Source organism: Mustela erminea, chromosome 7 (assembly GCF_009829155.1).
Source record: "Mustela erminea isolate mMusErm1 chromosome 7, mMusErm1.Pri, whole genome shotgun sequence".
Taxonomy (NCBI): domain Eukaryota; kingdom Metazoa; phylum Chordata; class Mammalia; order Carnivora; family Mustelidae; genus Mustela; species Mustela erminea.
The window spans coordinates 111,405,652-111,432,308 of NC_045620.1; the positions used below are offsets into that span (position 1 = coordinate 111,405,652).

Here is a 26,657-nt window from a genome sequence, read left to right on the forward strand (position 1 = left end):
TGTTCCGGGGAGAAGTTTTGGAAAACACAGCCAGAGGAAAGGCAGACCCTTTTTGCCAAGGACTAAAACAAGAGGCTGATGAAAAGAAAAGTTGCATTATGTTCTTTAACATTTTGATTAGCCGAATGATACCCGCTCTTGCTCACGGACTGTGTTCTCCATTCCAAATGCCAGAATGAAAGAGGGTGATTGCCAACGGTACAATGGCCGTCGGGGGACAGAAAGGCCCCATCCACAGGAGAGCACCGGGCATGGAAGACCACTGACTCATAATTTGCTTTTTTCCTTCCAAATTCCAAGGCCCATCGTTATGTTCAGTACTATTATCACTGGTGTGGTAGAAAGTCACGTTGTGGTGTTCCCAATAAAGGACATCCAACCCCCTGCAAAATCCCCCTCCCATATGGAAAAACAAACAAACAAACCAAAACAAAAAAACTTAGCTTGATCATGTGACTTGATTTGACCAATGAGGCCTCAACACGTGCGCTAGAGGCTTGATAAGCACTTAGAGGTTGAGGCTTGTTTTCCTGAAAAGCTCCTTGGGATCCCAGAGGCCAGATCGGGAGAAGTCTAGGCTGGCCCGCTGGAGAGAGGCCCACGTGCAGGGAGGGACCATGTAGAGCAGAATGGAGGTGTCCCTGCTGAGCACCCGCTGAGTATGGCCAGTGCCACAGAGAGCAGAAGGAGTGAGAGAATTTAGGATTGTGGAAAGAGTAAATCATTGCGGGAATCCCTGGGGGCTCAGCTGGTTAAATGTCTGCCTTGGCTTGGGTCATGGCCTCGGGTCCCCCAGGCTCAGAAGAGAGTCTGCTTGTCCCTCTGCTCCTCTCTGCATTCACGCTAGCGCGTGCTCTCTCTCTCAAATCTTTAAAACAAACAAACTATCGATAAATAACTGAAACACCCAGGAAGGAAAAAGAAAACAAATTTAGGAGCTGAGTTTTACTCCACTGATGAGGGTGGCACGGCGCGCGGTGACCTTGGTTGGCATCCGAACAGCCAGAGGTTGAATCAATTACGAACTATAGGACTGGGCAAATGAATTCTCTCTAAGCCTGTGCCCTTATCTCTGCATGAAATTGAGAGGGGTTCTTTCATGGGCCTGTCGTGAGGGTCAAACAAAATACTTAGCTCAGTGGGAGGAGCTGGTAACATTTAAAAAAGTGTTGGGAATAGCCTCGTTGTTTTCCTTGAGATGGAAATAGAAGACTAGCAATTCTGTTAGAAATATAGGGACGTCTTGTTACAAGTTGGCCAAAGGCATTGCCCCACTCTGTGACCCTAAGGACACAGCGTGGCTGCAGAACTCAGCCCTTGCTGTCTGGGGCCTCTTGGCTGCGCCCACAGCCAGATGACCTGCACCTGTGTGCCCTCTTCTCCTTTAAAGAAAATACTGGCATTGAGTTTTCACAGGTGCTTAAGATTTACTCACAGGGCCCAGACACAACCACCTGTCCTTGTTTTCCTTTTGGGGTGGGGGCGGGGAGGAAGAGGTAAAGCTCAGCCCTGCAAACCTGATTTAGCTCCAGGAATCCAGCCCATCAGAGGGAAAGCACAGCATTGCCTTCTAACCAGAAACAGGGTGTTCCAAACAGGCACAACAAGAGCGGGCTTGGGGGGAGGTCACCCTCCACCCAACACACCCCATGAGCACAGCTGGCCTAGTTTTGTCTCCAACCAAAGACCTGGACTTCATAAAAATCCAAGTGTTCCTGGAACCACCTAGCTGACAGGAAGGGGTTTGAGTCTGTGTTAGAGGCCTCCAACAAATGCAACCCGTGCATGTTAGAAGGTGCTTAAAAGATGTTTTAAAAGAAATTGGGCTTGACCAGCGGCAGCCATAAACCTCAGACACCTGTGCCACCACCTATAACCTCACACAATTTTAGAGGAAAACCTAGTGTTACCTTCGACGGCAGCATGGGCCTGCTGATAAGGAAAGATGGAATGTATTTCAGGCGGGTACTGTTTTCTGAGCAATTTAGAAACTTCGTACAGGCCGTTGGTGGAAACGGGTGCCAGGGCAGGGAGGGAGTATGGAGCCCGTATCCACAGCCCTGCATTCTTGTTCAGAATCTTCTAGTGCATTAGAACTTGCTGGTAGGCAGGTCCTCCCTCTGTGTAACTGCCTCACCTGAAAGCAATCTTACCTCCCAGCACCTGGGCTGGAGCCCGTGGACTCCTAGCCGGCCTGCTGCCTTTCTCCAGATCATAGCCTCCCTCCCTCTGTCATCTTGGTGGCTTCTGGCCTCCTGGCCTTGCTCACTCCTCCGGGAAGACCCCCTTATTGTGTCTGCAGATTGGCTCGGGCAAACTTTCCAAAGCCCCCCCAGATGCAGATTTTGCCTTGAGATCCTCTGCTCCATTTTGCAAGGTTGCCCAGGCACTTGGAACGTAGCAAGTGTGAACGGTGGGAGGTGGAGTTGGACCAGGAAGCCTGGTGCTACCAAGAAGCCAAGATTCTATGAAAAGGGAACTGATGACCTTAGACCCTACAAGGACAGGGCAATGGCCTAAGAGAAGCAAAGGAAGAGTGATGAGCTGATGACAAGACAACAGGGATAGGGAGGAGAGGCTGCTGAATGGGGAAAGGTTTCTACCCCCACCCCACCTCCCCTAAACCGCTGGCAGCAAAATCCCTGCCAGCCCCACTCCCTGCTCCCACACTGAGGCCACTGTGCCTCTGCGACCACCTGGAAGAAGTTAGCTGAAGCCTCCTCAGATTAAAATCCCAGACGACAGGAAAAGGATTCCTCAATGTGGAACTCATGGTGGGAATGTCCGTTTGGATCACTCAAAGAATCTGACCCAGGCATGCTTTCAAGAAGGGACAGGGTGACCACTGTGGAAAAACCTAGAAGCTGTAGTTAGAGGGGAACCCACAGGAGAATCTCTTGAACACTGGCTGGAGGAGAGCATAGGAGACCAGTGCCAGATCATACGTGGGCCACCAACCAAGAAGTTTTCCCTGTTTCTCCTCTTCCTCTTCCCTACCATCCAGGGCAGCCCAGTGACTTGGGGTGGGGGTGGGGAATCATGGCGGCAGGCATGCCACCCCTCCCCATTTCGTGCATGTTTCCAGGCTAAAGCCCACCTGGGCAGAGGATGGTGGAGCCCCTGTCCCAGCTGTGACTATTCTAGGTCCTGGACACGCTCGTATTACAAATAAGATGTGTTTGACAGGTTTTCATTACTATCTAAGAAAAACCAAAAAGATGATGGCCCCTATGTGAGATTCCACCCAAAGGTGGGAGTCAGGAGAATGGACCCAACAGGTTTGCCTGAGCAGTCATGAAAACATATCCCTTGGTGATCACGCCAGCGTGGTGGTGATCACGCCAGCTCGAACTCCATGTGTTCCCTATATCGGTTCCATGTTCATTTCAAACAGGGGCACCTGGGCGGGGGGCTCAGTCAGTTAAACGTCTGCCTTTGGCTCAGGTCATGATCTCAGGGTCCTGGGATCGAGCCCGGCGATGGGCTCGTGCTCGGTAGGGAGTCTGCTTCTCCCTCTCTCTTTCTCTCTACCCTTCCCTCACCCACCTTGCTATGGTCTCTCTCTCAAATCTTTTTAAAAATTAAAAAAAAAAAAAACTATTTCAAGTAGTCTTTGGGGGAAAATACAGTTTGTGAAGTGAGAGAGGGAGGACTGGGAGTCCTTTCAACAGATTAGTGGAGTGCCTCCAGGAAGAGTCTCTATCCACAGGAGCCTTCTGGAAGACAGTGGAATGTGCATGGTCGATTTTTGTCTTTTCAAGGAGTGTTCCTTAAGAGTACAGAGGTAGCCTCACAGCCAAATGCACTCTTCCTTGAGAAGGTTTAATTCCAGAAGAGCTGCTAGATTTTTGCACTTCCCCCAGGACCCGACACAATCCAGCGTGAGTCAGCTGGTCTTACATTCTTCCAGGGAATCCTTGGGAACGTACTTGCATGCAGTGGCTCCTTCTACTGCTTCCATGAGCTCCAGCTGCTGCTCAGAAAAAGCTGTACCTCTCCACCTTCTCAGAAAGGCAGCAAAGACTGATCTGCTTCTGTCACCTGAATTAGGACCTTGCCATCCCCACCCGAGTTCTCATTTAAAAATCACTTATAAATACGGGGTGCCTGGATGATTCAGCCAGTTAAGCAGCTGCCTTCTGCTCAGGTCCTGGAGTCGAGTCCCACATCAGGCTCCTTGCTCAGCGGGAAGTCTGCTCCTCCCTCTGCCGGCTGCTTCCCCACTTGTGCTCTCTCCTCTGTCAAATCTTTAAAAAATATGTATCTCTCTTACAAATAGAAATCTCTTATAAATAGTAAACATGCTCTACAGACTGTGAAATCACCTAAGTATTATTTTTCCCCATGAAAGAGCATCTTCCCAGAAATTAGCCTGCAGGGAGGCTGAAGTTTCTGGTAGAAACTTCTGCCTGTGAGTTCTCCAGTCCAGTGGCTGAAGGGGAATTCAGACACCAGCAAGGAAATTCCAGGGGGGAGCGGACTCCCAGTTTCTGCAGCAGTAACTGAGAATACCTCCTGAATATTATCAGAGACTCCCATCTCTATGGAACAGCACAGAAATATGCTCATTGAGCAAGCACTAGGCAGAGCTCACTGTGCGACAGGCACTCTTCAAAGACAACTCACCCCATATAGCAGCACTTTGAGGGGAGTAAGATTATTTTCCTCATTGGGCCACAGAAGAGATTGAGGAGTGGTAAAGTTAGGTAACTTGCCCATGTTACTCTGTAAGTAAGAGGCAAGGCACCCAGGCAGGCCGTTCCAGGGACCGGTTCTTATCTCCTGCCCTGGTGCTTCTCAAACCTCAGCATACCTTCGAATCCTCTGAGGGCTTGTTAACCTGCCCGGCGCTGGGCCCTCGAATCACCTGGGGTTGCTTAGAACTGTGAGAGCAAAGCCTCAGATATTCCGAATTAATAGGTATAGCTTTTAAAGCCCCTGGGTGGGAAGGAGGGTATCTGGGGGGTAAAGTTGGTTAAAGGTCCCAACTCTTGATTTCAGCTCAGGTCCTGATCTCATGGGTCATGAGCTCAAGTTCTGTGTCAGGCTCTGCACTCAGTGTGGAGTCCGTTGGAGGCTCTTTCCTTCTGCCCCTCCCCCACTCACTCGCATGGGCATGTTCTGTCTCTCTCCAATAAATATCTTAAACAAAAACAAAACAAAAAACAAAATCCCTGCGCATTATGCATTGAGTTTTTAAAGACTCTACAAGGGATTCCCATGTGCAGCAATAGTTTGAAAATCCCTGCTCTAAATTCTTGTCACTTACAGAGCCATCAATTTGCCGACGCTCAGTTGTCTGCATCCTCAAGGCTCCCCGTTGGTCCCCACTGAACATGACGATAAAGTTAGCCCAGGACAGAGATGAGTTACTGATACCAGAAACTACCTTCTACTCCGGATGCCAATTTTTTTTTTTTAAGATTTTATTTATTTGACAGAGATCACAAGTAGGCAGAGAAGCAGGCAGAGAGAGTGGGGGAAGCAGGCTCCCTGCTGAGCAGAGAGCCCGATGCGTGGCTCGATCCCAGATTCCGGAGATCATGGCCTGAGCTGAAGGCAGAGGCTTAATCCACTGAGCCACCCAGGCGCCCCCAGGACACCGATTTTTTCCCCCCTAACCAAGCTGGTTCCCTCACTAAAGGACCAATTAAACTCTTTATTCCTGATCTAGACGGTAACTTGATGTTGACAGATCACTGAAATTCTCCCTCTTTGTATTCTCCCCAATTTAGAGTGGTGTGCCTTCCAAAAGGATTCTGTTTCGCAAAAGACTTCCAGGAAAGTTTTCTTACAAGTGCACTAAAAACAGTTATCTGATTGGCAGTAACCCCTAAGCCTCTGCAGGGGTGATGGCTTCCACTACCCTGATAGAGGCAGAGGTGCCTTTCCAAACACGAGTTGACTATCACTGTGAGGCCTGCTCAGAACTCCCTCGGAGCTCCTTGGTTCCTTCTGCACCACCCACTGTAGTAAGCCATAAGAGTGTCAGAAATCCTAGAGCTGTTTGCTGGACTTCCCATTACCAAAAGAGACATAGGCACAACTCGAACAACTCAGGTAACCGTGGATGTTGCTGGGGAACCTCTGTTCCGAGTTACCCATTCGTTAGTCTTCATGAAAGGGTCTTGAGTCGATAAAAATGACTTGCGCTCATCAGCTTGTACAAGTAGAGATCAGCCCACTACCATGTTTTCTGAACTCACACTGATGCTCTTCTCTAGCATAAACCTGCTGTAGATTACCTGGGGAAATTTTTAATAGATGACAGTATAACTTCATAAAGGGATGGCAAGATGTCTGCATAAATTCAAAATTACAAGATAGGCCCTGAAGACCCAGTGTTGGTCGTATCTATGCACCCATTTGGTCTATAAATGTAGTTCCTAAATAACAAACTCTTCCCTATCTATATCCATGTTTATAACTGCATTTAGATCTATAAAGATACGGTCTTTACACATTCCATACTCTAGTCCCTTAATCCTTTTCAACCTAGCAACCGGTTGATGGATTTGGCAAATAAAATACAGGATACCCAGTTACTTTTGAATTTTGGGTAAATAATAAATTTTTTAGCATAAGTTTATCTTAAATATTGCTTGTATTTTATCTGGCAACCCTAGATCTTCACTTTTTATGAAGATCTAAGGCTTGGAGTGCTTATTCTTTTTTTTTTTTCTTTTTTTGCTCCCCTTCATCCAGCTTTTCTCTCAAAAAAAAAGTATCAAAGATATCTGTATTTCTACATACATGCAACCCTATAGCTAAGGTATGGAGACAACCTAAGTGTCCACTGACAAAAAGTGATAAATATATAAATATGTGGCATAATGAAAGTATTAATTCATTGGTAGGAATCCTTCCACAAGGCATATATATATATATATATATCAAATCATTGTGTAGCACACTTTAAATGTTATTTATCAATTATATCTCAGTAAAGCTGAATAAAATGAGTTAAGGATGTGGAGGGAGGGATTGTCAAGGGAATGGAAATACACCTTGATGGCAAAGTACAGTATCTCAATCATGTTGGTTGTTTCACAGGGGTACATCTGTTGAGATGCATCAAATTGCATATTTTAAATAGAATCATTTATTGTGTGTTGATTTTTACCTCAATCAAGTTTTGGAGTCAATTCCAAAGTTGAATTTGGAAAAAAAATTTTTTAGAAAGTGACAAATGTTGACTCAAAGTAATTGCAATCTTGGGGAAGATCTACAGAATCCAAAGAGAAATAGGTCAACTAGACAGTTTGGCAATGTCAAAGGGATAAGATTCTCTCTCTCTCTCTCTCCCTCTCCCTCATTTCAGTCAGAATTATCACTTCTCATCATTGCAGGTTTCCAGTCTCACAACGGGCTGCTCCCACAGTCAAGACTGAATAAAGGGGCTGAGAAAAAATTGCCTCCGCTTCCATTCCTTGTTAATGGGCCCGGATTCCCTGTCCACTTTGCTCCTGCTCTCTGGCTCCCCTGGTTGTGGGCTTTTACCTGGACACTTGACTTCCGGCTTTATGCAACTTCTACAACATCCCTTAGTAGATGTTTGGGAGGATTTTTTGTCCCTGCCCCCACCCTCAGCTTCACCCACGGTCTGGGCCCACTTCTCTTCTGTCCCTGATTCTGCTTCCATTATCGCCATAACCCCTTTCTCCATCCCAATGTTCAGACTCTCTTTTTAGTCCCCTCTAAGGCTACAGTCTGTGACACAAGATGAGTGGGGCTCTCAGAATGGTTGGCACATTGGTCAACAGTTGTCAGGTTATAAAATAAATGTTAAAACCCCAGTCATTGCTTCCAATATCCATTAAGATTTCAAAGTTACGTAGGAAAAGAAGACTGTATTTCAAACCTAAACTTTACAGTTTGAAAATAAAAACAGCTAAGCTATTTCCCAGAACAGAGAGGACCATTTTTCAGAAGCCTACCAAAATTTCAAAGCACAGTAATAATGCCTTCCCAATGCCCTCAGTCCAAAAAGAACAATATTGTCCACCAACAGTGTCACTGTTTTACTGTCATCAAAACTGACCAGATTTCCCTCTTTATTCCTCCACCTCACTTTTTTATTCTTTCTTGGATTTCCTCAGCTATAGTTCTAAATTCTTATCATATATTTCTTCCCAACTTCCTCCATCTTAATTACTCACAATATGGAATTTACATTAAATCTTCGGTTCTGTTTCTAGAATATGATTTTTCTAATCCTATTTTAGCTTTGAGTATAGATTGTGATTGATTCATGGTATTTCCCTTCCCATTATCTAATAAAATGAGAGCAAGAACAAACAAAAAGGCTATGGGGAAAATTACTAACTGCCACAAAGCAAGAAAAGGGGGTTAAGCTGATGCTATTGACTTTAACACTGGTAAATAAGGAAAGATACAGATGATCATGAAGTGGAAACAGAAGTAGCACACAGGTAAACATACCTTTACCCTGGCCCGATCTTCCCCCAAGTTGTGTATGGCTGAGTCAACTGATCAAGTCAAATAGGGAAAGAAACCAACTCGATCATTATCTTTACCCTTTTCAATCTGAGTACTGGGCATGGAGAGGCTACTAGAGGAAACGTATCGCCCTCGACCCACAAAGACAACAATCAGCCTTGTTGTCTTGTGCTCTTTCCTCTCTTTATTTTTCCAGCGACATGCTTATATATCCTCACACAGCCAATGAGTGCATAGGGTACAGAAGGGGGCGAATCACAGGGGGAGCCTAAGCAAGATGACTGCGCCAGCAACCAACGCTATACGCTTCTTCTTAGGGCGTTCTGCTTAGTCTTATGAGGCAACTTTTCTTGGCAGCTCGCCAGGTGCCATCTTTATTGGCAGAGGCCGCCCTGGCCAGGGGCCTGCCTCCAACAGAAAAGGAAGTGGAATAGGTATGGCTGTACAGAAAAAAAATTTCCATGGTGTATAGTCTAAGGGCCAAGGCTACACTCTCACTGGAGAGGAGCACACCCATCAGGTAGACCTTGACCATTAACAAAATCCTGACACAATGAGCAGGGCCTATGTTATCTGACAAAGACTGTAAATATCCCAGTTGGATTCGCTCCTGTTGTCATTCCCTTGAGTTATAAAAGAATGTAGATCACAAAATTCAGCCATCAAGCTATAGCTGGGAAGAGCAAACAAATTAGTTATAAATGATGTGGAAAAGATCAAGATGTAAACTTCAGTGCATTAGAACAAACAATGTCTGGACAGAATGACCTAAACATGAGTACGGTAAAAAGAAATGCCATAGCAATTATTTCAGTATTCGATGGTAAGGAAGAAAAGGAAAGGAAAGACAAATAAGAAAACACCAAGATCAGAAGGAAAATTGTCTCACACTATAGAATAACTTGATCAGTATGTGGTCCAGAAAAGAGGGATTCACAGGCTTCATAATAACAATAACCCTACCAGGATGAAAACAAGGACCATTGACCCAAGGAAATAACTAGATTTCCAACAACAACATTAAGGAATTAACAAATAATTTAGAAACAGGAAGAAACACAGTAGTTCAAGCTATAGATCAATTACTGACATAGAAGAAAGATGAGCTGCTCATGATGAACAAAGTTCATAGAGATCAAAACATTGAGAAATTAACGTGTACGGAAGACAGACAAATGTGAACCAACATAAGGATAATTGTTGTCCTTGGTGTGTAGCAAAACCGACAAAGAGAAAATGAATTTGAATATATAATGTGAGAGAACTTCCTTGAAACCAAGAGGGGGAAAAAAAAAAAAAAACCCTAAATCTGTAGCCTGAGAGGGACCTCTGTTTTCCAGAAATGTTTGATACATAATACACTGAGCATTGCATTAAATTTAAAAGATAAATAATCCTTCCAGTGACCAGCCAGGAAAGTAAATCATGTATACTGGGGTGGCGGTGGTGGTGGGGGGATCAGACTTCTTTGTAACAGCAGCAAATTCCAAAGACAATGGAGCAATATTCAGTGTTTTGAAGAAAAGCTGTGATCCAAAAACATAGTATGCAGTGCAGACCCTTTTTAACTGAAGACCAGTGGGCCTACTTCTTCAAATATGAGAGTTCAGGGAATACAACATAAGCCCTTCCAGGGCAGAGGGGGAAGAATATTCAAATACAAATCAAAATAAAGAGCATAGAAATAGTCCATATTTTTAAGAATCTGAAAAATCCACCTAAACATGGAGCTAAATATGGAACTAATTTAAGAGAACTAAAGTTACAGAAAAATTTTAAATGTTCTATTTCTAGACTACATGAAAATACCAACAACATTTGGGAAACAAAGTTTGAGAATGTCAGAATTATAATACAATGCTTTAACATTGTTCTGATTCTTTTATTAAATTTCTCTTTTTAATCCAAGAGAGAACTTCTAGGGAATGTGTCTTGTCTAAAGAAACATTTATTTGAAATTCAGCCAGCCTTGTTTTTCTTCTAAATTTAAGTTTTCTCATTAAAGTGTCTCCTATAATAAGATTTCATCATAATAAACATTTCTAGTTGGTCTGTCTCCACATACACATAAAAAAATACTCCAAAACAATCTCCAATGTTAATGATTTTGGGGGTGCTGGTAGGATCTGGGATGACTTTTTCATCATTTTTACACTTTTTTCAAATGTCGAATTCTTTATAAAATGTCTTTTTTTAAAATAGTGTTCAAATACACAAGATAAATATCACAGGGAAGGAAACAGGTATTTTTTGTACATTTTTATATTTAAATTAGAAAAATTACATTGATAAACTATAGTTTTTTTTTCATTAAAATTTTTGAGGTCTTATTTGATATTTCCTCCATGGTTTTGTGGTTCTTCATTAAAAAACAAAAAACAAAATACTTGTGGCTCTCCCCTAACTTAGGAGGAAAAAGAAATAATATCCACAAATTGCCAATTAATAATCAGCCCAGTACATGCTGCTTTGTTTATATTTACAGAAAGAAAAAAGTAGGTTCTGGAAAGTTGATGTCAGAAAGGCCATTTTATTAAACTACATTGTAATTAGGCCCATAAATATAAAGAAATTCTTCCAGTGAACAGGTATGCTATATGATAAGCATCTCTGAGATATTTTTGTCACATGGTTAATGGGATTCTGCACCATAAATCCAGTCCCTCCCCCAAAAGGAAAATGTTTATAGGCACCAAAACGTTGTCACGTGGTCTGTATAAAGAGAAATACCAATCCCAGATCAAACTGAAGCACACGTTTCTCATTCCTTCAAAAGCGTTACCCATGGAGCACTGGGTGTTGTACAGAAACAATGAATCTTGGAACACTGCCTCGAAAACTAACAATGTATTTTATGGTGACTAACATAGCACCGTAAGAAATGAAAGCATTACCCAAAAAGAGGAATAATAATAGAATTATCCAGGCAAATTAAACCATTCCCCCAAATTAAGTAAAAACCCCCAAACTGAAGAGTTAAAAAATACGTAGTAGGTAGGCATTGGCTCTTGTAAGTTCTGCAATTTGCCAAAACCAACTCAGAATGTCCTATGTCCAGTTTATAGGCTCATATTGTCAATTTACACCCATGACATGTGTTATGAACTTGCTCACCCTGAAAGCTCACACAGGAACTTTTATATCATCCTCTCTGACCCCGAGGAGTTGGTTTTCCATCATCCAAGAATCTGGTGTTAGTTGGGTTTTTTTATTTTGTTGGAGCAATTTTAGAAGACAGAGCGGGGAGGAGGTGGTGGGTTTAGTGGTTAAACCAGTCCACAACATTGTCAAAACACTTGTTTCCTCACAAAGCATGGTGGGGTGCTAAACGGAGCGACCAGGATGTCAGAAATCTTTCAGAGTGTCGAAGCTTCTCTTTGTGCATCTCTGGATCCCGGCAACTTGTTTACTACATCCTCGGAGGAGCTCAGGAATGCGGCTTGGAATCCAGGCAGTTGCTGGATTCCTTTCTGGAAGGGGGTACACCATGTTCCTCCGAGTAACAGGCTGTTTTAGGTTTTCCCTTTCACGTACAACCGCGGCTATACCACACAGACAGGAGACAGAACAGGAGAGACTCGGATGCCAAAGGGTTTCGGAGATTCTGCAGGAAGCAATTTAACTACCACAAAAATGTCCTCACAGAGCCGGGCTGACTCCTGAGATATTCTCCTTTCGTCTCCCTGGACTCCTGCTTCCCAAACAGGATTTCTAGCTTGTCTGACTTCCCATTAGATGACCAGTGCACTTCTTCTCTGCTTTCGGTCTCTGTCTCTCCTTTTACTTCCAACCATGTAACTGAATCTAATTTTCAAGTGGGAACTGCTTCTGGCTTATATTTTCTGTCCATTAATTGCTTTTTAAAAATAAAAAGGAAGCCCCATGCAGAGAAAAAAAATCATATACATCTGAACAAATTTCAAACTCCGATCCTAATCTGAGTAGAACAGAGCCTTTCCTTCAACAAATAACCTGAGGAATGAGATAGTTTGCAGTGGGGTTTGGGGAGGGGGGAACCCAATGATTTTTATTCCTAAATTCACCACATTATACACGCCCAAATATGAAATATTGGGGGGGGGAACGCCCTGCCATGTTGTGTGTAGATACTAATATTTATTTGGGAATAATTAAATTTCTCTCTACATCCATGAGGAAGTATCACATCTTTAAGGGTAAGACATCAAAGCAGAAAGCAGGGGTAGGGCAATGAGAGGACAGCAGAAGTTTGAGGCTCAGAGTAGAGGTTAGTAAACATTTTCTATTCAAGTCTGGAGGGTAAACCTTTTAGGCTTTGTGGACCACAGGGCCTTTGTCACAGCTTCTCAGCCCCAGCACACAACCAATGAGCATGGACCCTTGAAATTTGCATTTCCAACCATTTCCAATTTACCAGAGAGAAGGCAACAATTCCCATCACATCCTACACAAGGCAGCGATTGCTGTCAACAGAGCATTTCCTCGTCCCCTCTCCGGGGCAGTCTGTAAGACCCATGGGGTTCAGAGAAGATAACAAATACAGGACTCTATTACTAGGCGCTGGGTTTGCCTTGGGCCCTACAGATATGGCAACGACTAAGGCATAGTTTCTAGTTGCTTAGGGCCCGGGTGGGCAGCCCAGGACAGCCCAGGTGACTGCACCACAGAACACAGGCTGCAGAGGCACAGAGAGGAAGCATTTAATCCAGTTATGGGCTCAAGGAAAGCATCTGGAGGAAGTGACCTCCAGCTCAGATGAGGAAGAGACCGACAGACAAAAGAGAAGGGGGAGCAATGGTACAGATTAAGGAGCAGCTGTGAGAAGCAGCACAAGGGCAGGGGAGATGGGGCCCTAGAAAGCTGGACCAGGATCATCTCATGTCACCTTAGAGGGTGGGCTTTATTCTGGCAACAGTGAGGACCCATGAACAGGTGTAAGCAAAAGAGCGATATGGTTCATCTTCCAGGAGGATCCCTCTGGCCGCAGAGTTGGAGAATGGATTCCAAGAAGCAAGTTCAACTCTCTCATTTCACAAAACAAACAAACAAAAACGATCCTTCCACCCCCTTACCCACCCATAAATAATCTGACTTGCTCAGGTTCCCTGAGCTAGAGAGACAGGAAATCAGTCTGCTAAACTCCATGTCTGGTGTCCTCTGTCCGCTAGTCACACAATGCCCTTCCCACACGCTCAGGAGCCGACAGCACATATCAAAGTCATAAATACTCATTTCGGCAGAGAATGGTCTTTTGAAACCTAAATCGAGTTCTGGGCTTCATTGCTAGAGGGATGCCATGAGTTCTAGAGACTTCCAGCTGACAAAGCTGGGAAAATAACCACAATGCCACACACCCTTTGCATTGAGCTAACATTCTGTGAATAATGACCTCATGACTTTCACTTGGGTTCTGAAAATGCCGAATTCTATGCCAAAGCAGAGAAGGAAACACTGCAAGAGTGTCAATGAGAGAGTCAAGTTCCTCTCATCAAGGGATGCAGGTTAAAATTTATGAACTGGGGAGAATTATAGTAGGTTTCACACCAGGGGGCTTTGCAACAGAGGGTGAGGCATGCCATCATCCCATGAAGCAAAAAGACTAAGGTAGTGCCCAGGAGATTTTTATAATACCTAGAGGTTACAATTTTGTTGTTTTTAAAGCTCAGCTCCTAGCTGTCATGGAGATAATGGTTTTGTGAGGTTGTTGGTTTGTTTTTGAAATGTTAATGATCTTACTGATCACTTAATCTAATCTCTATAGTTCACAGATTAGGACTCTGAGTCTGCAAAGCTGAACATTTCTGGGGCTTGGAGCCCTGCTTCCAAAGCTAAACGTACCTGGGTTTGTGGTCCCTCTCTGCCCATCACTTGCTATCTAGCTGTGGGCAAACAACTTCTCTATTCCTAGTAGTTTTACCTAAACCTTGGGTTTGTTGTATTGAAAGGAACTAATGCAATATGAGCTCAGTGCTTGGCACATGGAACAGGCCCTATAAAAATGATCTTTATAATTATTATTCATCATTAGAATAACAAACTTTTCTAATTGTAATAATGGGGATTCACAGAGTGCTCCCTTCCTACATTACTGCTTGGTGTTATTTACTCAAGGTCACAGAAGGGAAACAGTTCCTGGATTCAAACTAGAATCTTCTCTACTCCAGACCTAAAACTCTTACTTAAAAACCTCTTTCCACTTTAAGATTTTATTAATTCATTTGGGAGAGTGAGTGAACAAGAGAGGGAGAGCACAAGCTGAGGTAGTGTCAGGCAGAGGGAGAAGCAGGCTCCCCACTGAGCAAGGAGCCGGATATGGGACTCGATCCCAGGACCCTGGGATCATGACCTGAGCCAAAGGCAGACGTTAACTGACTGTGCCACCCAGGCGCCCCTCTTTCCACTTTAACAATGACATTTCCAACTTCGTTCCCAAAGAGTTTTGGGGCTTGGGGAAGTGCCTAAAGGAGAAGCCGGGCTGTCTCAGAGCTCTTGAGCTTTGTTCCTGATTTTTATTTTCTATTTCTTTTGAAGCAAGAGCACTACTACAAAAATTAACTTTGAAAACCACTGCAAACTGTTGTGTTCCACCATACTGTCATTAAAATCGAAATCAGGAGCAAGCAAAGGACAGAGCTATATACCTCGACCCTAAAGTAGAACAGCCTATGAAAAATCAAGCAGTGGGTTTGAAACAAATTAAGCAAATCCTGGCTCTCCTTTTCTGCCGATGTGATTTCCCCAGGAAGCTCAGTGTAGAGGGGTACCAAGAGGCCTAACATCTAGAATACATTCTCCGCAGAGGTTTCCAGCCTTCAACACCCACATGCATCCTCTCTTCACCTAAGCTTGGCCACCTTCCTTGCATCGTGAACATTCCTTGGGTGCCTCCATGGGTTACAGCCGGAGAGGTCCACTGCGGAGTATCTCTGGAATTTGCATCTGGAAAAGTCGAAACTCTGGAGAGACCAATTGTTAATCCAAAGGTGGTATTTCATGCCCCTCCAGTGTATCTTTCAGATGGAGAGCGTTTGATTCCCGACTCTGGGATACAGAGCGTGAACACATTGGTCAAAGTGAACAAGCAGATTTTCATGATGGGTTCAACTGAACTTCAGTGGCCTCATGGTTTCGAAAAGCTCCTTGCAAAGCTGAATTGACCTACAGACTGGTGTTCGGAGCTGCCTTCTGGCTCCTCATTCGGTTATGTTCCTGTCCTCTTCCCCCACGGTAATATTTTGGATCAATTCCTTCTGTGTAATCAATTCTCCAAGTGTAAAGCAAAATGAGGCCAGCTTTCTTCCACTCTGAAAATCAATCCTTCACCTTAGAAAAGCATGTAGGCTTCTGAGTCACAGAAAAGCCGACACCCTCCAGCACTTAGAAGCAACACCACAAAGAGAAAAAAAATGGAAACATTTGTGAATCGATTTCCCTTTCTGTACAGATCTGAGAGGTGAGATAGTTCTCGTTTCTGCCAAGGGGCTTCCGGCTCTGACAAGTTGAGTCAGCAGGCTGCAAATTGTTCGAAGTGATTTTTGGACCACATCTGGTAGCTGGAAGGAACTGAACTGGGTCAAGTTCACTTTTGCAAGGTGTGTTGGGATTTTAGCAGATAAAGGAAAATTCTTGGCCCTGTAACTCAATTTTATGGTTCTTGTAATCATCTATGGTTAGGAGCAAACCCCCAACCCCCCCCCCCCGCCATAGTAGGGTGACCAGATATCTGAGATGGAATTTCACCCATTCTTGCCTGTTTTGAGCTCTGATACTGATGTGATCCGTGCGGTGGTGGGCACGGAAAGATGCTGTTCAGGTCGCCCTTTAAGAGACACCCTTCAGTGACAAGTGCTCACCCGCCCTTGCAAAGCTCTGGGAGGAATCTACCACAGCTTTCTCACCAAAGTCATGCTTTTCCAGAGCAGCTCATAGCCAGTGACCGAGCATGGGATGGGGCAGAGGTGGGGGTCATCGTAGACAGGCATTCCTGCCCCATGGAGGGAGTTCTGTAGGGGGAATTGCTGCTTTGGGTCTTCCCACCAGCCTCGCCAAGACTTTTTCAGAGCTGCCCTTTCTACCCAATTCATCCCCCCTTCTTGCTCTCCCTTCATGGATGTCAGACTTGCATAATGATCTGAGGCTCTCCTCATCGCCTCCAGGCCTTTCTCCTTTGCCAGCATCTTCCCCCAAGAAACCAATTACATTTTTAGTCCTGTGTTGGCATCTGCTTCCTGGAAGACCTAAATGGAGGCAATGGAGAAAGAGCAGAGCTTTTTCTCCCTTTCCTCATCCCTAACCTCTCCTCCACACACCGCCTTGTTTTTCCAGCCAGCCCTTGCCCTTCCCTCTAAGCAACTGCCGTGGCCCTCAATGTTCACCCGTGACAATCATGTGCTCTTTTGCCACTTACTTCCCAACAGAAACACCAAGCCTGAGCAGATTGGAACCAGCAAACTATCCCTAATGACTGGAAAATGTGAAAAGCCAAGGAGATGCTAAGATGCTGAGATGTTAGGGCAAAGTCTGCCCCAACCGAAAATGTGAGTGCGTGTGTGTATGTGTGTGTTGGTTCTTACTTGCAGAAGGAGAAGGCGGTAAATACCCCAAACTCAGAACTTTCTCCTAATTTTATTAAGAGAAAACAAATGAATATAGATGCGTTCCTTCACCTTTTCAACTCCCTTGCTTAACCTCCCAAAGCTACCAGATCACTCGGCAAGTAGTAGAATGGATTCACTTCTTTTCTATTGCATTTCTTTTCATAACTTTTCATAACTTTCTTTTCATAACTCATTGAACTGGGTGGATAGGGTGAAGAGAAAGCAAGGAAAAATAAATACAAAGGAGTAAAAGGAGCCACAAACTCCTCAATATTTAATCAAGCCATCACTACAATCTGAATTTTAATTTTTTCAAGTAATCTATCTAACTTCATTCTAATTAGTAAAATGAAAAACCCCTAGGAGATCAGAGTAAAAATCACTTCTTCCTACAGGTGGTTGAGACTGAGTTACCTACCTGGAGGTAAAAAGAAAGATTGGGGCGCCTGGGTGGTTCAGTCAGTGAAACCTCTGACTCTTGATTTTTGGCTCAGATCATGATCTTGGGGTCGTGAGATGGAGCCTGGTGTGGGGCTCTGAGCTCAGCAGGGAGCCTGCTTGAGATTCTCTCCCCTGCCCACCCCCCCACAGTCTCTCTCTAAGATAAATCTCTTAAAGATTGAATGTCTCTGAAGATTCCTTCCAACAATGGTCTCTAAGGGCAGGAAATTAATTTTTAAAAACTACAACACTCCCTTAAATCCCATTTATTTGCAACCAATCAGTGAGAGTATGGATTCGGTCTACTTTGGCTTGAAACATAAGGCAAGTCACCCGGTCAAATCCTCTTTCTTTGCCCCACAGAGATTTCGTTCTCAGGTAACCAGAAACACTGAATGCATCCCTTCTGTCTCTGTCCCTCTCTTCTGCCAGCCTTCCGAAGCCTGTAAGGACACCCTCAGTGCAGTAATCTGTTGGGATTTACACGATCAGCACTAACAGATGCTTTAAGATTTCTGATCTCTTTCCACGCCCCCCTCCCTGCCCGGCACCGGCAGTAAGGCGGGAAATCCATATGAAATTATCAGGACTCCGTGTTAAAACAAACGTGCTCACCCAGCCACCCTTGCTTCCTTTCCTCTGGGTATGGCTTCAAACAGCTGACCGGGACAGTTTTCATCTTTAATCTAATCAAGCCACTTTCCCATGGGAAACAGCCCATGAAGCCCAAACCTATGTACCAAACTCTTTCTAGACCCAGGCAACTCACCACATCTGACACTTCAAAAAAATCTGTAAAAGCGGCTGCTATGAGTCACTAAGGACAAACAGCATTCCTGAAAGGAATGAACATCACTAGCAGGAAAATATTAATGCTTGCTTTGAAAACTCTATAGATCCCTACAGACCTGAACAGTATTTAGGCCTGAATTCTCTCCATCTCTAGGATACCTTCTATTTATTATTCGATTTTCTATAAATAGAACTGTCTCCTGTCTATTTTTTTTTCCCCAACTCTAACAGACTAGCACCAGAAATACTTGTAATATTTGGCATCTTTTTTTAACATTGTCCTTTCGGTTATTGGTGGGAGCTTAAAGGAGTCACTAATGAGAGTTTGTTCTATACCAGTGACTTAATTTGGGGGACCACGACCTATATATTACATCACAGCCTACTACAAACACACACGTGGACACAAAACCAAACCAAAGAGGATCCTGGAGAGAAAAGACATGACAACGAAACATATGGGATTCAGAAGGACATATCCTGGAACAGAAAAAGACATTAGGTCACAGTGAAGGAAATTCAAATCAAGCATGAACTTGAGATAATAGTAATGTATCAGTTACTGGTTCATGAAAAATGTACCATGATAATGTAAGTTGCTAACACTGGGGGAAACTGGGTGGGGGGGGGCACGCAGGAATCTCTGCACTCCCTTTGCAACTCTTCTAAAATCAAAAGGTTATGAAGACCACACCAACGATAGAAAAGCAGTGGCTGCGGGGGGTGGGTGCGAGGGCTGTCAGAACATCCCGCTCTTCCTTCCTGAGCCCTATCCGCCCGCAGTGTAAATCGCCGCAGGTGATTCAGAGTCCATTCCCAGCCCCGCTGTCGCTGTCGGAGTAAAGCGCCCGAAGATGAGGAAGATAAAGCACGTTCCATGTTCCATGTTCCATGTGCCCCAGAAGAGCAGCTGACTAATAAAAGTGGGGTGAGCAAGCTAAAGCTAACCTTATTGTTCTGGAACAGGGGTCCAAGGGGAGGCAATAAAGCTCTGTGAAATTTACTCTGAAATCTGAAATATGTCCAAACACCAGTTGCCAACTAACCTGCCCAAAACCTGACAGGAAATTTAAACCAGAGTGTTTCCCAGTTTTAAGAGAAGTGCCATTTTTTGCTGCTGCTGCTTTTTTTTTTTATCTTTTTCTTTTCATTTTTTCTTCTTGTTAAGAACAACTGTGCGTTGGTAATGAAACATCTGAAATCAGATGGAAGGAATAAAACTTGGGATAAAATGGCCCAGAACCAAACAAATCCCTGGAGCTAACGAAAATCCTGGCAGTGACAGGAAGTCAGGCCTTTCCAATATGGATCTGAATGAGGCAAACCTCAAAGCCAAATGTCTGGGTGTGAAACTTCATAAAATGGAAGTGTGGAAATGCAAGTGTTCACGAAGGGAAGCTGATTAATTTTCCAAAACTCCACTGAGCATGTTGTTTCAGAACTGCTGCCCCTCAAACTGCTGTAGACTCCAGGCTCAGAGCAAGGAACATAGGGACATGATGAAAAACTCTTATATCTAATGGTCTCTGGTCACCCCTTCTTGGCATTTGTGAGAAGATCCTTTCTGACTCCCACATCCTGGTGGAAGAAGGTTCTGATCCTTCAGTGGTGTGCCCCCTGGGAGCAAATTGTCCAAATTTAGTACTTCTCAAACCTCTTTTTCAGAAGGGAAATTCTTGTATGAAAGTATCTTATCTGGAACCCCAATACATAATTAAAATTTGAACTACTTTGGAGGAGGAAGAGAGGACACAGAGCCCCCTCAGTTAGACTATCCTAAGTATCCAGCTGGCACTCAATTAGCGCAGAGGGTCAAAGTACCTTCTCTCCCCACCCTGTGCAGCTGAAAATTTGCATGTAACTTCTAACACCCCAAAACTTTACAGTTGACTAGAACCCTTACAAACAACACAAATAGTCTATTAACACTTATTTCGTATGTTCTACATACTATATACTGCATTCTTACAATAAAGTGAGCTAGAGAAAAAATTTCAGGAAATGGTAAGGAAAATACATTTATAGTACTGTATTTATAAAAATTCATGTGCAAGTGGACCCTTACAGTTCAAACCCATGTTCAAAGGTCAAGTTTATCTTTATTTTAGGTGTATAAAAACCTCATCATTTATAGGAATGGTGTTTAAAAATTGTCCCAATGTTTAGTATTTAGTTGATACAGATAAATGCATTTTCATTATAAATTACATTAACCAAAAAAATCTTACTTTACATTTGTATAATTGGTAGACTTCCTTGTCCCTGGGGACCCTAGGGACTGAAGTGTTTCAAAAACACTTAGAGATGAGAGGAAGAAAAGCCCCAAGATTAATTTGGCAGATATTGGCCAGATGCTCATCACCCCATCCCCTCCTTCTGGGAACACAGGAATAGTACGTACTCCAGCTTCCCTTGCAAACAAGTTAGGAGCATGTGACAGTTCTGGTCAAAGGCATAGGAGTGAAAATAAGATGCATTTCTTTTATGTCTTCTCTCTCCAATTTCTCCCGCACTCTTCCACATTCTTCTCTTCTAGCTCTCTTGTCTGTACCCTGGAAAGGAAGGATTGCTCATTGGTAGAGTTACAAGATAGAAGGAGTTTCTGTCTAAAAGAGAATGACCCAAGAAACCGACATTGGCAGCATGACAGCATAGTGTGAGCAAGAAGTAAGTTCTTGGGTTAAGCCACTGAGATTTGAAGGCTTGTTACTAGAGTGAGATACAGAACATACAGATTCTAAAATGTATTTAATTTCCTTGAAAAAAATTGTTTAATCTTGTTAAGAGAGCTAATTTCAGCCTGAATTTCCTCCATACCATAGATTCCTTTTCAAATGTATTACTAGAAAAGGGTTCTCTTTCATGAACTGGCACGTATTAGCCAAGCAGATAAAAAATTGTATCACTTTTCACGCCACCCTTTTTGCCCTGTGTACTGGAAACCTTGGGTCAGAATTCAATGTTTAATCACAATAATTGGCGTAGCCCTCTTGTTTGACATATTTGCCACTGATTCCCTTACATGGGTTTGATTTTCTGTGTCTGTCTTAATAGTTCATTATTTTTCTTTGTTTGTTTGAACCACTTGATCCATTTCGGCAAAGGTTTGCTATAAACAAGTAAATGACACTAGCAAACAAAATGTAACAAATGTTTGGAATTCTCTTTTTAAAGTAACATTTTGCTTGTATGATTTTAAAAGTTTCTCAACCACTGTGCCTCTTGAAGTGGAGGTTACATCCCAATTAAATGGAGATGTTTTATATAACATAGTTATTTACAAAGCACCCACCCTGTGGGGGAGGAACTCAGGCATGACCTTTGGCATTACATTAGTCAATGGCCAAGCACTGGACCAGATTGCGATCATTTCTTTACATGCCCCAGATCTATAAAGAGCACGAGTGGCAAACAAACTTCCATTTTATCAAAATTGGAATCAGATTTTAAAAATAGACTTCAGTTCAAATAACTTCTATCAAGCCCTAAAGCATCCCCCATTGATGCCAAGACTAACAAGACCTCGTTTTGCAGGAATCACTGCTATTGTCTTATATGTTTTAAGGGTTTCTACTGGAATATTAAGATGCCATTCTTCCTTTCTTGGGATGGAACAAATAAAATTCTCTCTGTAGCAGGTTCTGCTACAGATGAGTAGCTGGATGAGTGGCTTCTAATAAAACCTCAGCCACAAAAGAAGGGCAAAAAAGCCACATGTGCAAGCTTGGTTCACCTGCCTGGTATGGACTGTGTTCTCATTATGGAAGGAGTCCTAAATACATACTCCCACATAGACACATACTTCCCTTCCTCCTCTAATGCCTTGGCTGTTTTAAAGGTCAAGCCGTGGTTATGAAGTCGTCCTGCCACAAGGGGCGCATCTGAGTTCCTACCCTGGGAAGGGGTCAAGAACAGTAAGAGTAACACTCTGCACAGACGGAAGCCATGGAAGGGACATGCTCACATTGCTCTCTGCCGCAGGGGGTTGGAGGCATTCCTGCACACTGCCCATTTCAGCCTCCAACATAACAGGCCTCCCAAACTGGGAGCAGCAACAGACACAGAGTGGCTCTTTCTGGAGTATCTGGTCCTGCGGACTGAGTCCTCTAGCCTCAAAGAGACATTCATTTCTGGTTCCCACTCCATTAGCAGCACAGGATGGAAGCAGCCACCTTGTGGCTGGATTAAGTAAGCTGAGGAATTCTCGTGGGGGAGGGACTCTAGTAAAGAAGAACACTTGTGTAATAATGGGACAGGCACTCAAGTCATTTTAGTTTGAATATTTAAGATGTGACATATATTTTCCTCGAGATGGTAAAAGTACACATCAAGTGAAAATGTAAAGATACACCCCCCATTCCAAAGAAGGATATAGAATGTGTCAATATATTCCTTCCTGCTCGCCAGTGCACAGTTTATACAAGAATGAAATCAACTGAACATTTATGAATAATGTAAGTGCCCCTTATGCTATATGTTAGCTATGTAAAGATGAATAATACACGATCCCTATCCATGAGAGGGTAATGGTCCCCAAAACTGACCACTGGGAACGTTTACCACTGGCATCACTTGGCCAAAATATTTTGCCTGAGCCTTGTCACTGTCTCATGAACCAAAACGCTGAGTGACAGTCATTTTGACACAGATTTGTCAAGTATTGTCACAATAGCAAATGATGTCAACTATGGTAAAAAATATGGCACCAACATCATGCTCTAGGCATCGAACCCAGTGATTTGAGGGAGCATTGACCCTCACCCCCCCCAATCCAGCCTCTACACTGATTTCAAGGTTCCTGTTCTTGTTTATTAATTGTGTCCTTTAGTAAAACCAAAGGTTCTATTTACTGGTGTTCTTGCCTTCCTTTATCTTTTAGCTAAAGCAGCTTTGATTTGATGAGCAAGAAGCCACATGCATAAGGTAGAGAGATTTTAGATCAAAGAAAGTTCCATTCAAGAGTATCCTCATCACTGACAGATGTGGGACAGCTTGCTTTCATACAACCTTCCTTTAGGTCAGGTGTTTATAACCTTGAGTCCTGGGCAGTATGAACTTCCTAAAGTTGTATGCAATATTGCATGTGAGTGGGGGTATTTTACTGAGTTATTAAAGTCTGCCTTAATCAGTTTTGGCCTGATGGAAATGAATTAAAGGATCATTTCCCCTTTGCCTCTCCCGGAGAGATAGACAAATTTCCTTCTTCAGTGTTCCTAGGTCCTAGTTCTGCCCTCAAGATCACCTCCACCCACTTCTTTGCTGAGGACAGAGGACAGAGCTAGGAATTGCCTGGAAGAGGAAAGGCAAGGAAAATCTGGTAGGTGGGTGGGGATGGGACGGATCAGTGGTGGTAGGAAGAGCTACTTCCCAGGGATAGAAGTGGGAGGAAGGGTGTGAGCGGGGAAGGGCTGTCGATAAAGCTCTTCTGACAATAGGGCTCACACTGAGCAGTCCAGAGGCATCAGGGCCTCACGTGACAATGGTTGGAAGTGTTATTTCCTGCCGAAGCGCCTACAAAGTCTGGTCATGAGTGCTGCGGACAGGGAGCTCAGCACAAATCTGAGCAGAAGCAGACATTATCACCTGCACCTATGAGTGAAGTTGACAAAATCCCCAAGAGTACTAGACTGAAATCCTGAGGCTCCCCACAATATTTTGGTCCATGTTTCCTGTAGGGTCTCAAGTGAATAGGGAGGAAGAATGAGAAACGCCTTCCCACAAAGAATTGAACTCGGATTTCTTGACCACCTGGTGGGTAGAAGGCTGAGTCAGATAGGATTTAGAAAAATTAAGGATGAGACCTTTCTTATACTTCCAAGATCACGGAGCAAAGGCAAGTTAATTACATGCATATGTACACTTTCTTTTAGGAAAAGTGCCCAGAACCTTCATCCAATTCTTAAAGAAACCTAAGCTTTAGGAGATAGATGGTGCTTTTAGGCTGGGCTCTCTGAGATGAGAATTCAAGATTTGAGAGCAAATGACATTAACAAGTGCTTCTAGAGGAGACTGGAAAGAAAGTGGGGGATGGAGCCAAGCAAGACTGTAGTCTCAGGCAAAGCCCTATGGGGGGGAGCTTTAAGCCCACAGGAGACCCCTGGGGTGTAAGTTACACTTCAGAGTAGGACCAACTGAGGCAAGAGAGCTGGGCTCTCACACCTGCTTACTTTGTGCAAGGGCCATGCCCAGGACTATGGAAAATTCCCAGGCATCACGGGCTGAGGGCTCTCTGCACTGGCTCTGGTGGAATGAAGGGCAGATTTCCAAAGAGCTTCAAATGCTGTCAATTAGAATCAAATGCACCACAAAGGAATTAGAGTATGTGTGAAAATGGTCAAGGAACCCCAAAAGGAAGCTGGGGGGGATCTGGGCAGGAGCACCGATATTGTCCACTCCTCACCCTGAAAGGTCTTCATAAAGAGGCCATAGTAAGCCAAGGGTCAGAGACTCAGTGCCCCAAGCACAGCCATGGAAGGCGAAGGAAAGAAAAGACCCAGCTGAGACAGGGCCAAGAAAAGGGAGGCTATGCGTGTATAAAGAGGAAAGCTTCCATGTCCCATGTGTCTGTAATCGAGTAGATCTGCTCGCCATCCTTCCAGAAAATGTCTCCTCACTGGGCATCTGGTGTCTCCGCTCTAAGACTCCATCAGTCTCTCCCATCACTCAGAGCCTCTCCATGGTGTTTCTCCCTTTTGGTCCCGTTCTGTGGCCACTGCTGGGTCTTCTCTCCTGCTCCGTCCTCCTGCAGTTCACCGCCCCTCTTCTAGTATCTCTGTCTTCTTGGTCACCTCACTGTCTTCTTCTGTAAGGTCGAGAAGCAGAATCCTTTGTGTTGCAGTCCTAGCCGCATGAAGTTGTGCCCCGTGGGTCTCCTTTCCATTATCCAACACACCCTCGGAAGGTGTGTTCTGAAGGAGGGCCAGCTCGCTCCCTGAGAGTCTGTAGCTGGCTCATATGATTTCCCCATCCCCGTTACACACACACACACACACACACACACACACACACACACCCCACACACATGCAGACTGAGGCCCATAGAAATGGCAATCTGCCCAAGGTCACTTAACTAGTCAGTGATAGAACCAGACAAGATCTCTAGTTCTTAACTCTCTTGTCAGTGTCCTAACACATGCTACCTCCCTTGTGTTCAAGCATTTGGATCAATGGTAATAAATATAAAGTACTTTCTTGGGGGAGGCAATTCAAACTAGTGTCAGAAACATTCCACAAATACGTGGAATTCTCTTTTCTTTTTTTCTTCGAATCTGGGAGGCTGAGGCACATAGTGTAAATGTGGGGAGGCAGAAATTAGCATGCATTCCAAAATGAAGGGCTCTTTCCAAAAAGCAACAGCCAATGCTGCAGAGCTGAAAGGGACTGCTTACAGAAACTATTAGTTTGAATACCTTGTAGTGTCAATGAAAACACTTCCTTTGCTGAATATTTAATTAATTTCACCAAAATCATAGGGTGGATGAGAAAGTCAAAAGTGTTTCAAAGACATAACCAGCTTCACTTTCCCACCTTCAGGCAGAAAGAGGTGGTCTTCTGTCTGTTTCCAGGGAAAGAAGGTGAGATCCTGCGGTCACAGAGGATCTTCGTGTCGGCTCAAGGGTCAGGTAGGGCTCGGGTCCTCTAGCAGCTCCTTCTCCAAAGCCACACCTACCATGGTCCTTTACAGATTCCAAAGCGCTGTTCACACCTAGGACTTGGTATAATCCCCACAGCAACCTTGTGTGGCAGTAAATTACGACCTCTTTTTACAAATAGGGAGACTGAACCTCTGAGAGGTTATCTACAAGCAATCCACAAGCATGTGTTACAGTTCTAAACCCCTTGGGCTGCCTTTTTTTTTTTTTTTTTTTTTTTTTAAACCACTCTGCTCAGTTACTGTTCAGTAGGTCTTGTGAGGTCACTGGTTTGGATGTTACGGGCAAAAAGAAAACCCAGCTGAACTGTAAATCACTGCAGGTGGGATCTTATCTTTATAAAACAGGAGGTCTTGGCTGCACAGGAGCTGAGTGTCGAATGCCTCCAGTGAGTGGGTGGTTACCCTGTGCCAGGCTCTCTTCCAGCCACAGAGCAATGACCAAAACAAAATGTCCCTGCCCCCTGGAATTTACATTCTAGTGGGATGAGACTGAATGGAAACAGCTAATGAGATATAAAATATGCAAGGGATGATAAGTATTACAGAGAAAAATGAAACCTAACAAAAAGCCCCTAGAGTGAGTGTGTATGTGTGTGTGTATGTGTAGAATATGGTTCTGTTTTACTTATAAGGTGTTCAGGAAAGGCCATCAGATAAGGTCACATGTGAGTAGGGCCCTGAAGGAAGCTAAGGAGGAAGTTTTAGGGAGATCTTGGGGAAACCAGACAGAAGAA

General features: G+C 43.9%; 1 long non-coding RNA gene across 1 annotated transcript; it reads left to right on the forward strand.

Moving 5' to 3' along the window:
- Window positions 1-16,875: 16,875 nt before the first annotated feature.
- LOC116596563 lies at window positions 16,876-25,891 on the forward strand. The gene is made up of 4 exons (XR_004288180.1): window positions 16,876-16,976; window positions 20,806-20,936; window positions 23,149-23,192; window positions 25,835-25,891. It is a non-coding gene; the product is annotated as an uncharacterized LOC116596563 (long non-coding RNA).
- The last annotated feature ends 766 nt before the right edge of the window (window positions 25,892-26,657 follow it).